The 13,719-nt window shown below is 44.1% G+C and overlaps 1 protein-coding gene across 8 annotated transcripts in view; it reads right to left on the bottom strand.

Annotated features, from left to right (window-relative positions):
- USP9X (ubiquitin specific peptidase 9 X-linked) overlaps positions 1 to 11,738 on the bottom strand; it is a 147,406-nt gene extending 135,668 nt beyond the window's left edge. For 2 of the 8 annotated variants that reach the window (XM_055376429.2, XM_055376431.2), the window contains exon 1: positions 11,213 to 11,490. The gene's annotated coding sequence lies outside the window, so the exon portion shown is untranslated. Of the gene's footprint in view, positions 1 to 10,194; positions 11,137 to 11,212 lie in introns of those variants that run through there. The other 6 variants (XM_019019261.4, XM_019019264.4, XM_019019262.4 and 3 more) reach the window with 5 other exon arrangements.
- Positions 11,739 to 13,719: the final 1,981 nt, after the last annotated feature.

Here is a 13,719-nt window from a genome sequence, read left to right as displayed (position 1 = left end):
TATATCAAAGTATTTTAAGGCAAAATAACATCTACACAAACCAAGGAGAGGCTACAATTAATGCTCTCTGGATGCCAGTCTAACCCCTTGGGGGGAGCGGGGGGGAAGATGACACTTGTGCTTTGATAATCCACTGTTTAAGGAACCACATTGAGAGAGTAGTCATTCTGTAACCCAGATTCCCTTCTCTCAATGACCTTTCAACAGACCTCAACAGACAGCAGCTCTCAGTGAGGAAAGGGAATTGGAGGTGGCAGGAAAAGTTGAAAGGGAAGACAATAGAGGTGTTTTGCTTTTTAGCTCAGTACTCCATTCTGTGGCAGAAAAGCCAAACTCAAATTAGCAGCACCTCCCTCATACCATGGGAGCACCCCATTGATCTCCTTCCTTTATTCCATTCCCTAATCATTACTTCTTATCTTTCAGAAGAACGGTTAAAATACCATCTCAATCCCCCGACACTCAACTCTCCAACACATCTGCCACGAATGCCATCAGAATTATCTTTCAAAAACAAACACAAATCTAATGTCTCCTTTCACTTAAACTTGAAAGTACATCTCTCATTACCTTAACAGTAAAAGGCAAATGTCCTAACATGGCACTCAAGGCTACCCCTTGTGATTTTAGCTTCACTCAAACTACCTTTCAGTTCCATCTCCCATAACCCCTCCCCTCCCAGTATCTCTAGTGTTCCTTGCACACTCTCCTACTAGTTCTTACTCTGAAAACACTATACTTTCACACTTGCATTGCTCCATTTCAAATAACGGTTCTCAATTTTGCCCCCAGGGCACAATTGGCAATGTCTGAAGACATATGAGTGGGGTAGGGGCTATACCACTGGCATCTTGTGGGTAGAAGCCAGGGCTGAGTAGGACAGCACCTCACAACAAAGACTTATCTGGCCCAAACTGTCAATAGGGTTAAAAAACCCTGCCTGATCTCAAGTTGATCCCTCTGACCGGAAGTCCCTGCTCTAATTAATAGGGCCATGAAAATAGGACATCTTTGAAGACCTCACCCAATGCCAAACAATGATTTCTCCATCTCTCCTACTACACTTTTCACACCTCCATTTAATACAGCTGTAATTGCACTGTATAACTGTCTGGCTCACCATACTTCAGAGCCTTGAAAGTAGAGAATCATCTTTATATACCCTCTGGTGCCTAAAATGGCACAGGTTGAGCATCCCTTATCTGAAAAATCTGGAATCCAAAATGCTCCAAAATCTGAACTTTTTTTTTTTTTTTTTTTTGAGACGGAGTCTCGCTCTGTCGCCCAGGCTAGACGGAGTGCAGTACCGCGATCTGGGCTCACTGCAACCTCCACCTCCTGGGTTCAATGGATTCTCCAGCCTCAGCCTCCTGAGTAGCTGGGATTACAGGTGCACACCACCATGCCCGGCTAATTTTCATATTTTTAGTAGAGACGGGGTCTCACCATGTTGGCCAGGCTGGTCTCGAACTCCTGACCTCAAGTGATCTGCCCGCCTCAGCCTCCCAAAGTGCTGGGATTACAGGGGTGAGCCACCGCGCCTGGCCCCAAATTTCAGATTTTGAATTTTCACTCACCCGCAAGTAATATTCCAAATATTCCAAAATATGGGGAAAAAATTACAAAATCGGAAACACTTCTGATCCCAAATATTATGGGTAAGGCGTACTAACTGAATCTATATTAAATCAATGAATTCAATTCAATCACAGTAAGGTAGCACTGACATGATTCTCCTTCCCATAATTCACCGAGGATAACAAAGCAATCCTCAGCTGACATTGATATGGCTCAGATAACGACATGCACTGACATCAGACAAGAAACACACCAGGCACGGTGGCTCACACCTGTAATCCCAGCACTCTGGGAGGATGAGGCGGGTGGATCACCTGAGGTCAGGAGTTCGAGACCAGCCTGGCCAACATGGTGAGACCCCATCTCTACTAAAAATACAAAATTAGCCGGGTATAGTGGCGCCCACCTGTAATCCCAGCTACTCAGGAGGTTGAGGCTGGAGAATCACTTGAACCCAGGAGGCGGAGGTTGCAGTGAGCCGAGATCACGCCATTGTACTGCAGCCTGGGCAACAAGAGTGAAACTCCATTTCAAAAAAAAAAAAAAGAAAAAAGAAATACACCTGTAGTCACTACAGTAGGTTCCTCCTCCAACACTCAGTCTGGCCCCACAATCCCTCTTGCCTCAGCTCAGCATGCTCCAAGTCAACTCTTAAGAATCCTGGATAATTAATTACACCTACAAAGGACACAGTAAACAGATAATATACACACTAATTAAATGAGTAAATGAGATTTTCTATATTTTCAAAAGTCTGGACAAATGCTGTACATAGCCAGTATCCTCCTTTCACATTCCCGAAAATGTGAGAGAAGTCAAAAATTTCAAAAACAACAGTCACATGTTTTTAGGGGTTTTTCCCACTCACAGAGTACAGAAAATTTTATTTCTAATTATACCCTCACCTTTCAAATGTAAACTTCATCATACATTTGCCTCACTTAATTCCTATTTCATTCTAATTATTTCATTCACTATTTGAACAAAGCCAACTAACCTAACCAATGAGCACAACCTAATCCAGTAAGGTTTAAGATTCATATCCCTAACCAGTTCCCTCTGTCTCAAGGATATTTAAGACCTCCAGGTAGGCCAGGCATAATGGCTCATGCCTGTAATCCCAGCACTTCGGGAGGCCGAGGCAGGCGGATCACCTGAGGTCGGGAGTTCAAGACAGCCTGACCAACATGGAGAAACCCCAACTCTATTAAAAATACAAAATTAGCCGGGTGTGGTGGCGCATGCCTGTAATCCCAGCTACTCAGGAGGCCGAGGCAGGAGAATCACTTGAACCCAGGAGGCGGAGGTTGTGGTGAGCCGAGATCGCGCCATTTACTTTTTTGCTTTCCGCTCATTCTTATAAAAAGGCAAAATACATCTGAACTTGCACATAAACACAAGATACTGCCATACAAATACAGCAAAGCTGCTGAAACCAAACTATTCTCAGGCAATACCACCTTGCAATAAAAAGAAATCCCTCTCATCAGCTAATGTACAGAAGTCTGAACCTGACTTAAGGAAAGGAGGTTCAGAGTTGTTAACATATAGTGTATCAAATAGGAGGTCAAGCACAGCGGCTCAGGCCTATAATCCCAGCAACACTGGGAGGCCAAAACAGGAGGATCGCTTGAGGCCAGGAGTTTGAGACCAGCCTGGGAAACACAGTCAAACCCCTGTTCTCTAACAAAAATTAACCAGGTGAGGTGATGTCGGCCTGTGGTCCTACTTACTCGGCAGGCTGAGGTGCGAGGATGGCTTGAACCCAGGAATTCCAGGCTACAATGAGCTATGATTGCGTCACCACACTCCAGCCTGAGTGACAGCGAGACCCCTCCTCTTAAAAAAAAAAAAATCACTGCTCTTAACTAGGGGCTGGCAAACTATGGTAACAGACCAATTCCAGCCTCCTGTTTTTGTACAGCTCACAAGGTAAGAATGGATTTCACACAGGACGTCTGCAATCAATTTGATGACAGGGAACACTGAACTTTACCCAATAAAGCAAAATACTGTATTACCTCCCCTCCACACACACACACCAAATTGTTTTTCTCATTAGACCTAAGTTATACATAACTGTATTTAATTATATTTTTTATTTCACCAATAAAAAATTTACCCAATGTCCTCAATTTTGCCTCTTAGCCCACAAAGTCCAAAGTATTTACTATGTGGCCCTTTACAGAAAAAGTTTACTGATCCCTGTGCTCTGAACTCCAGAGATGTTACCAAGCAGAGCAACCAAAACTTTGTACACTACACCTCGACCAGAGAGAAAACACTGTTAGGTAGAAATGGGTTCAATACTATACGGTAACCTCCATGCTCTCTGGGGTCCGAGTTAATAATGAGCGGCCTTACTTAGGAGTTCTAAGTAACCAGTTAACAGAAAAGACTAGAAATGAGAGATGTAACCAACAGCCTCAACTTATAACTCTCAATAGCCACCAAAGTCAGCAGGAATAAAATGGACATAAAGGATACTAACAGGAGGCTTCACCACTCCCTTTTTCCTTTCCACCCAATTCACAGGCTCTGCAGAAGATGGGATCTAATATCCAAGATCACCAGCTCAAACTCATCCCAAGGAAAACAATTCCTTTGATTATGGTTGACTAACATGGTGTTCAAAGCTCACATGATTAATAAGAATAAACTGTAGGGTGCCATAAAATGAAGATGCATCAATTCTGTACAAGAGGTTGGAGGTACTGCAAGTTAAATACTGCCCCAGATTTTCCCATTCAGGTAATCAAATGGTTATTATAAACAGTATTATTCTAGGTGCTCTGTAATATACAAAGGTAAAGGACAGAATCCCTGACCTTATTATCCATTACCAGGGAGACAGTTTAATGTTAATTTTATGAGTGACTACAGAGAATTTAATAATTAATGTGATTTGACACATATAGATATAGCTTCATAAAGAAGGTAGTCTATGGCATGCTATCTTGGTCAAGTTACTTCACCTTTCACCTCTTTGAGCCATTTTTCTCATCTGAAAAATGAAGGGTCTGACTAGAAAGAATTGAGATCTCTTCCAGGACTTCTCATTGTAATGAGATTAGTAAGAAAAGTGACTCCAAGAAGTAAAAAGATTTAGCAAAAAATAAGTAAAATAGCAAGAACGTGATAAACTATATCCATCTAACAGTTACTAAATGTCTATATGCCAGGCATTTTCTAGGTGCTAAGGATATTATCACTGACTTAGAATGAAAGCCACTAACCTTAAAGATAGAATTGTGAGGACAAAATTAATCAAAACACCTAAACAAAGTAAATTAAATAGAAAAACACACTGTATAGAGATAACAGAGCATCAATACAGCCAAGGAATGGCAGGAGTAAGGGGTGACACCAGAGTATGTAATTTCTGGTCAAAAATTAACAGCATCAGAAGTACAGCTATTCCTAAAGCCAGTATGCCAAGAATTCCAAAAGAACCTATTTCTACTATACTTGACATTTGGGCTCACTGGAGAAAACTGGAGTTCAGAATGAAATTCTATTTAGAGTGACAAAAAAAATTCAATTGGCATATACCATAACAAAGTTTTTTTAAATAACAACTTAATCCAATCTCTCCTACGAGGTACATAAAAGAATGCCAGAAAATTAGCACTAAAGACTTTAGAGATCAGCTAGTCCAGCCCACCTCACTTCATATGTTAGCTTCTAGACAACAGTAATCTCTAGAACAGCGCCTAGCACACAGCAGATGCCCCAGAAGTATCTGTTGAACGGATTAAAAAGGAAACAAATGTCTTAACAGATATTAATGTTTATAGTAGAGCTGGAACCGTAACACCGAGAAGGTGCTAAGTGACAATAAATTTGATATATATGTGCACATATACTGTATATAATACATGTGAGTGTGGAATCCCTGTCTCTTCTAGTGTTTGAGCTTTTCACTACATGTTTGTGTTTCAGTCTGGAATTTTTGACTGTGTGACTAACAAAACGAAACTCAAGCAAGAGTACTGCTGCCTAATGGTGGAACACATGACATGCAAAGGGTCTCAATTCTCCCCTTTCCCTAAAAGGGACTGCAAAAAAAAACCTCTGGTTACACATCAGACTCACCTATAGAGCAAATATATATTTTGAAAAAGCTCCACAGATGATTGATACACAGAGGTGGTAGAAAATCCTTGTTAGGCAGTGATTGAGAATAAAATCGAAAATCCATTTGCTGCCAAATATAAGGTATGTGTGTATACACACGTTGAAGACACCAAGATTTAGCATGGGTATGTTTGAAGAATAAATTTTAGGTAAGCGATCTCATCCTAACAATATACTTTTTCACAAGTTATTCTTTAAAAGTATATTACAATGGTCATCACTTTATAATCCACAATAAATGATAAATTCAATGCCCAATATAGGTAAGTGTTAGAAGTTTTAAGTCTTTTTTCTTATTACATCAACTTTTTTCATGATCCTTATAGTCTCATTTTCTATAATTTAACAAAAAGATCTTTGGGGAATCTTGTGTCACACTAAGAATGCTCATAGGGTCAGGCCCAGTCGCTCATGCCGGGAATCCTAACACTTTGGGAGGCCCAGGTAGGCAGACAGCTTGAGCCCAGCAGTTCAAGACCAGCTTGGGCAACAAGGCAAAACCCATCTCTATAAAAGACAAAAAAAAATACAAATAGCCAGGCATGGGAGCACCTGTAGTCCCGGCTACTCAGGAGACTAAGGGGAGAGGATCACCTGAGCCCAGGAGAGGTGGAGGCTGCAGTGAACCGTGACCACTCCAGCCTCAGTGACAGAGTGAGAATCTGTCTCAAAAAAAAAAAAAAAAAAAACCCCCCTCATAGATCCTAAACTCCTATAGCCTTCCCTGCTGCCATCCCCCCACCATGCAGAATTTGGTCCAATGGACCAAGGGGATTAAGAGACAGAAACTCCAAATAAATGTCTGTTATTGTTATTTCATTCGTTCCATAAAACAATTATACAGCAATCCCAAAACACAAAATTCAAAACGCTTAATCAAAATCAAACTGATTTTGACTAAGACAAATAAAACTCTAAATTCTCAAACTGAGATAACAGAATTTCATGTGACACTAAACGGTAATTTGTGGGATCATTTAAATAAATTACTAGGAGACAAATGCATAGTTTCTACACCTTTTAGGAATGTTGTGTAATATTTTGTCATAAACGCACCAACTAAACTATCACCCTGAGCACGCTGGAAGATACATGGAAGGGGAGAAATCTATTTGCCACATAGCTTTTAAATCTCCCTTGGGCAACCAAGATATTTATCAAATTGGAGACTATCTTGATTGTCTTAAAAACTAAACTATATCTTAACTTACTCTGGTACGAGAAACAAACCAAAAGCTCTAAATGCTTTTTTAAAAATAGCAATCAGTGTCATTTCACTAACATAGCACAGTAGTTGAAGCACCACTGGTTGAACCTGACAGACCTCAGACCCATCGTAAGGCAATAAATGGAAAATGCTTAACAGTGCTGACAGACAATTAATGCTCAAATGATAATCATACTAATAACTGAAAACAATTGAGAAAAAAATCCATTTTCTTATTTATCCACTTGAAAGTTCTAACAACATGATAAAAACAATAGCCCAGTGGTTTTCAACTCCAAATGCATGTAAGAATCATCCACAATGCTTTTAAAATATACCTTTGCCCAGGCTCCCTATCAGACCAATTAATCAGTCTCTGGAGGTGGAACCCAGGGATCAGTTTTTTTGTTGTGGTTGTTTTTTAACCCCGCCAAGTGATTCTCATGTCCGGTCAGGGTTGAGGTCCAATGCACTAACTCTTTCCCAAATATTAACGTTAAACTCTATGTTAAAATAATACAAGAACTTAGCAATACACAGGATGGCTTTCAAAAACACAGCTCCTAAAAGAACCAAATGAAAACTAAAATCCGGTTTTTTCCCTTTTTGGAAAAAAAAAGAAAAACAATTCAAGACTCAGAAAACATACCTACAAGAGGGGAAACATAATGTAGGCTACCATAAAAAGTAATACGTTCTTTCAGAATAAAAATCAACTAACTCAATCTCAGGATAAGACCCCCCTCACCTTCACTGCCCAAAAGACTTAGAAGAATACTAATCCATTAACACACACTGCTAGATATTTCAAATAACTAATTCTTAACATCTGTTTTAAACAAAGATTGGTTTTAATACTAAAATTTTGAAACTAAAACGTTAGAAATTGATCTTATTAAATAAAAATAAGCTCAAAGACGCTTGTTGTGTGACCAACTAATCAAGAACTGGATGATTAGCAAATTCATGACAAACATCCATTTCAAAACCATAAGCTGCATTATTACCACCATGTCAAAGAAAAATCTCTGAGAAGATAGCAAAGAAATCTCATACCTTAAGATATTAAAAACAAGACTCTGGAAGAAAAAAGATCTAAAGTAAATCCTACTTGAGCATTCCATAGATAAAACATGAGAACTGGGAGGTCGACGCGGGCGGATCACTAGGTCAGGAGATCGAAGCCATCCTGGCTAACACGGTGAAACCCCGTCTCTACTAAAAATACAAAAAATTAGCCGGGCGTGATGGCACGCGCCTGTAGTCCCAGCTACCAGGGAGGCTGAGGCAGGAGAATCCCTTGAACCCGGGAGGTGGACGTTGCAGTGAGCCGAGATCGTGCCACTGCACTCCAGCCTGGGCGACAGACAAAAAAACAAACAAAACCATGAGAACTATGGACTATGGAACACCAAACTAGAGACCCCAATAACCTGGTGAAACGTAAAATCTGCCCTTCAAAGTTGCTTCCTGAAGTAACTTAAGATTCTCACACGTACTGTTGCTGGTGCTATTACTCCCTCCAGAAATTCTCAGAAACTACCAAGGTCAGCAAACAAAAGAAACATGAGAACGTTGATAACCAGAATTACAAGTTACATGTTCATGCAAAAAAATACAAGAAAAGGGGTAGAGAGAATTCATATAGTCCAAACGTCCTATTTTTAAATTAGAGAAAACAAAACACTAAAATACCAAAGACATTTTGAGTTCACCTGTGGAACACCAATTCCAAATACTTCAAGCTTTCACTCCACCCAAAAGCTGGAACGATAAAGTTTAAAGGGTTAAAGTTAGATGTATGACACAGCACATGAGTTTAAAAATTGAGAAAACGAATGTTGACACTTTTTTGTATTTAATACACAATTCTTCAAGAATCTGAAGGCATTCGCTGAAACCAAAATGGCAGCCCAGCAAATTAGAAGACGAGCGAGATCTACAGGAGAGTTTGTAGTCTCTATTTTTAAGTTCAAGTGTACTAACCAGCCAAGCTAGTCATGGTTAAGGAGTCCTTACCTAAGGGTAATCAGCTCCGAGAGGGTTAAGTACCTGCTGGAAAGTTTCCTAATCAATGCACCCCAAATCATTCTTCCTCAAAAGTGAAAGTATACAAACGTTAGGTAGATTTAGGGACTCACGGGTTTCCAGGTAAAAGAACAGTACACATACTTCTCTCCCCGAAAAATAAAGCATGAATATTTAATCTATACCTACAACTTGCTTATTTAAATTAAAAGACAATCTGAAACAATTATATACACCTGTAAACTGCACCGTGTAAATTCAATTAACGTTATTAACTATGGAACTTCCAAAAAATAACATGCTTAATTTAAGCAGGTTCTACTAGAAATTTTGCAAATTCTCGTGTAAGTTCTAGTCGCTACAGAAATCCACACAAATAATTTAAGAAGCCATCTACACACCTGCTGTATAACTCTTTAACTTATTTCACAATGAATGAAAAATCAGCCATTTATCCAACCCTAAGCCTCACGTCACAAGAATCTGAAGACCTGATCACTACCAAACTCGCACATGCTAATATTTGCAGAAACAGTTAAAAATAGAAAGGTAATAGGTCCAAGCTAGCTTGGAAGCGATTTCTGCATTCAAAAACCCCTTTCACGGCTTTGGCCCTCTGCAAATAAAGCGGGGCGAAGGAGGTGTAGGAGGCCGATAACCCAGCTCCCACTCCAGGAGCCCAGGGCCGGGGAGAAACTGCGGGTTATCGCGGGAGGGTGGGGGGAGGCGGACAAGTCGTCAGGCCTGATAGCCAGGCGTAGCCGAGGCCTAGCTCCCCGGCTCCAAATCACTCCACCTCAGTAATGGCGTTTGGTGTCAAGTGGAACCAGACCGGGTGGGAAAGCGGCCGCCGGGCGGGGGGCGGCCAGCCCCCAAACCGACCCGGCCCCCGGGTGCGGACGGCGGGGGGGCTGCCCGCCACGCCCGGAGACTCCATCCTCCTACTCGGCCCCAGACAGGACGGGAAGGGGGAGGAGGGGGAGGGACGGAGCCGTCAGCCATTTTCCCTTACAGTCCAAAACACACAGACACGCTCTCGGGACACCGGCTCCACATACAACACGGGCCCGCGCGCCCGCCCAGCCCGGGCCGGAGGAGGGGGAACGGGGAAGCCCCAGCCTTGCCCGCAGCCGCCGAGGGAAGAGGCTCGCACACACGCACACCCCCCTCGCCCTCCTCCCCTCACCCACATCCAGCTGTTCGCCCCGGGAAGGAGCGTCGCCCCAGCGCAGCTGGCCACTCACCGCACGACACAGACGTCTTCTCACAACCAGGGCACGCGGAGGCGGGAGGCACCAGGCGACGGTGGGGCTCGGTCCCGGGACGAGACCTACCCTGGGTGCATCCCAGGCCCGGGGTGACCGGCAACAAAGTGTATCGAAAGACTGCGGCGGCCGGGCTCGGGGCTGCGGGCGTCTCAACCAAAAGGCTGCACACCGGCGCCGGAACTCGCTCCTCGCCGCGCCCGCCTCCTCCTCCTCCTTGGCCGGCGACGGCCCTCTTCCCCTTCTCCTCTCAGGCTGGGGCTCTCGCTGAGCTCAGACGGGCTCCGGGCGGTGCGTTTCTCCTGCGTCACCTCCTCCTGCTCCTCCTCCTGCAGCGACGGCTTCACCTTCCCCTAGTCGCCGCCTCTGTCCCCGCTCCAGGCCTGGTGGCTTTGAAGTAGCTCGCTCCTCGCTCCCGGCGCCGACCCAAGCACCGGGCGCTAAGGCGGCCGCCTCCCGTGAGAGAGAGGCGGCGGCGGCGGGCTCCCGCGAGGCCCGGGAGCTGTGTAAGGCGGGGAGGGGCTCGGCGCGACAGAGGCCCTGACGGGGCCGGGTGCGGAGAGGTTGCGGCTCCGGCGGCGGCGGAGACTAGCGTCCGCAGCCGCGGATGCCCGTCCTCGTCAATATGGCGGATCCGGCAAACCAAAAAAAAAAAAACCGCTCGGCCAGTGGCGGCGGCGGTAGCGGCGACGGCGGCAGCAGCGGTGGCGGCGGCGGCGCAGACTCCCACTAGCCCCAGAGCCGCCCAAGACCCGAAGTTCTCCGCCCTCGTCAGGGCCCGCCCCTCTCAGGCCCCTCCTTTCGGCCCTCCCCCTGCTCCTGCCCAGCCCCCTCCCGCTCAGCTGCCCCCTCTTCTCTCCCTCCACCCCAGGCCGTCAAGGCTGGGAGAGCAGCGCGAGCCGCTGAGGGGGCCGGGCTTGGGCGCGAGCCGCCGGGAACCCGGAGAGCTAGGGTGGGGGAGGGGAATACAATGCGGTAAAGATTGTTCGCGCAGTACCGTTTCTTCCGGCTGGCCCCTTCAGGGTCGTGCTACCGCCAGAAATCCTGTTCCATGCCCCTCGGCTCAGGAGCGGGACGAGGGCAGAGGTGGCTCTAGGACCGAAGTTGGGGAAGGGAGGCCCGAAAAGATCTGGCACACCACTCGGGAGGGGCTGGGCGGCAGGGACTGGCGGGGTGTGTGGCCACGACAGGGTTAATCGCGTGAGCCGCAGCCGCGTCGCTCATAGTTTGACTCGGGCCGGTTGTTTTTGTTCCATTGTGAACCGTGGCCCCGCCAACAAGAACCCGGATGATGACGTCACCGGCCTCCCCCCTTTCCGGGACCGTGGGGGGAGGGGCGCGGAAAAATGAGATCTCGAGACCACGCGCTGGGCGGTCGCCGCCGCGGTGCCTGGAGGTCCCGGCGGTGCAGCTGACCCGCGTCACGTGACGCACGAGCTGGCCGGGCCACTGGCTGCGGGGGCGCGAGGTCCCGAGAGCCTGGCCACCTGCTTGGCGCCGATAGGGGGAAGGTGTGGCTATCTCCCGCAGCGGAAGGAGGGGGCGTGGGGAGTGAGGTCCTTTTTCCCACCCCGCGAGGGAGGTGCTCTGAGAAACTCTTTCACACGATCATGCAGCATCACTACCTCAAAGCGTTTAGGCGTCCTCACAGCCTAGCTGACGGGACTGACCACCTTTTTGGCCATAGGAGCCCTTCAAACAGACCAGCAAAGAAAAAAATTATAAAGTGCCCCAGACGGCTTAGCGAATAGGCCGTACTTGATGTGGCAAGATTAGCCTCCATTGCCAGATCATCAGCACAATTCGGTGTTAGGACCCGGAAGAAACTTATGAACCCATCCGCTGTGTCATGGACTATTTTCTACATGTTTATATTCCAAAGTGCGGGCATAGGAAAAACTTAGGCTAATCTGAAATTAATGGGGTGCTTGGAACAAATCTGTACAGTCTACCTAGGATGCCCAAATGAAGAGGAAATTAACAGTTCCTAATTTACAGATTTCCTTTTGACTTAATACCTGTGGACATCAAATGGCATGCAAAATCATAGTAAAACCCTACAAACCGAGATCTATTTTATAGAGAAGAGGGTTGAATTTAGTTATGCTATGATTATATCAGTTTGTAATAAAAGACTGTTAAAAATGGAACCAAACTAATGTAGGTGACAGTGAAAGCAAGTTATTGGTATCTTAAATTTTTAAACCATTTCTCTATTTAGCACAAGATTGTTTACAAATTTTTCACCACAAATTAGCTAATAGCGTATCCAAGATGTATCATTAATAGCCCTAATAACTCTTAGCATATGTTACCTTGTTTTTATAATTATTTCCATGAATCATTTGCTTCCCCACTAGCTCATGGGCTTCTAAAAAGCAGACACGACCACCCGCGTACACTATAGGCTGTTATCTTCGATTTTATATAAGGAAACAGAAAGGGTAAATGATTTGCCCAAAGTCAGGATTGGAAAGTGTTGAACACTGGTCTTTTAACCCTATCAAAAGTGCACCTTTAACAAGGATGTCCCCTCTCACCAATTCTGTTCAATATTGTACTTGCAGTTCTAGCCTGAAAAAGAAATGAAAGGCATCCAGATAAGAAAGGAACAATTAAACTATCGCTACTTTCACATGACATGATTTTATATATAGAAAATCTTGGGAAATCCACTATAAAAAAAAAAATAAAGCCAATAAGCAAGTTCAGCAAAACTGCAGGATATAAGATCAATATTTAAACATCAGTTATAGTTTTACACACTAGCAATAAACAATCTGAAAATTAAGTTAAAATTCCATTTACAATAGCATCAAAATCAATAAAGTTAAAAATCGATTTAACAAAAGAAATGCAAGATTTGTACATTGAAAACTACAGAACATCATTGAAAAACATTAAAGACTGAAATAAATGAAAAAAATCCCATATTCAAGGATTAAAAGACATAATATTATTAAGATAGCAGTACTCCTCAAATTGATCTACAGAGTCAATGCAATCCCTATCAAAATCCCAGCAGGCTTTTTTTTTTTTTTTGCAGAAATGGACAAGATGATGCTAAAATTCATACAGATAAGGAGTTTCCCCCCCACCTCGCCACTAGCCAAAACAATCTTGAAAAAGGAGAACAATGTTGGGAGAGCTCCTACTTCCTGATTTCAAAACTCACTATGAAACTGTACTGCGTAAGGACAGGTATATACGCCAATGGGATAGAACAAGGAGCTCATAAATAACCCTTAACATATATGATCAACTGATTTTCCACGAGGGTGCCATGCCCATTCAATGAGGGAAAGGATAGTCTTTTCAATAAATGGTGCTGGGAAAACTGGATATATATATATATGCAAAAAAATGGAGTTGGATCTTTTCCTCACATAACATACAAAAATTAACTGAAAATGAATCAAAAACCTAACCATAAGAGGTAAAACTATAAAACTCTTAGAAGAAAACGTGACAGGGAAGTTTCACAACATTGGATTTGGCAATAAT

This window comes from Gorilla gorilla, chromosome X (genome assembly GCF_029281585.2).
Source record: "Gorilla gorilla gorilla isolate KB3781 chromosome X, NHGRI_mGorGor1-v2.1_pri, whole genome shotgun sequence".
Classification (NCBI taxonomy): domain Eukaryota; kingdom Metazoa; phylum Chordata; class Mammalia; order Primates; family Hominidae; genus Gorilla; species Gorilla gorilla.
Note: the sequence above shows the minus strand (reverse complement) of the source record. Positions and strands in the feature narration are given on the sequence as shown.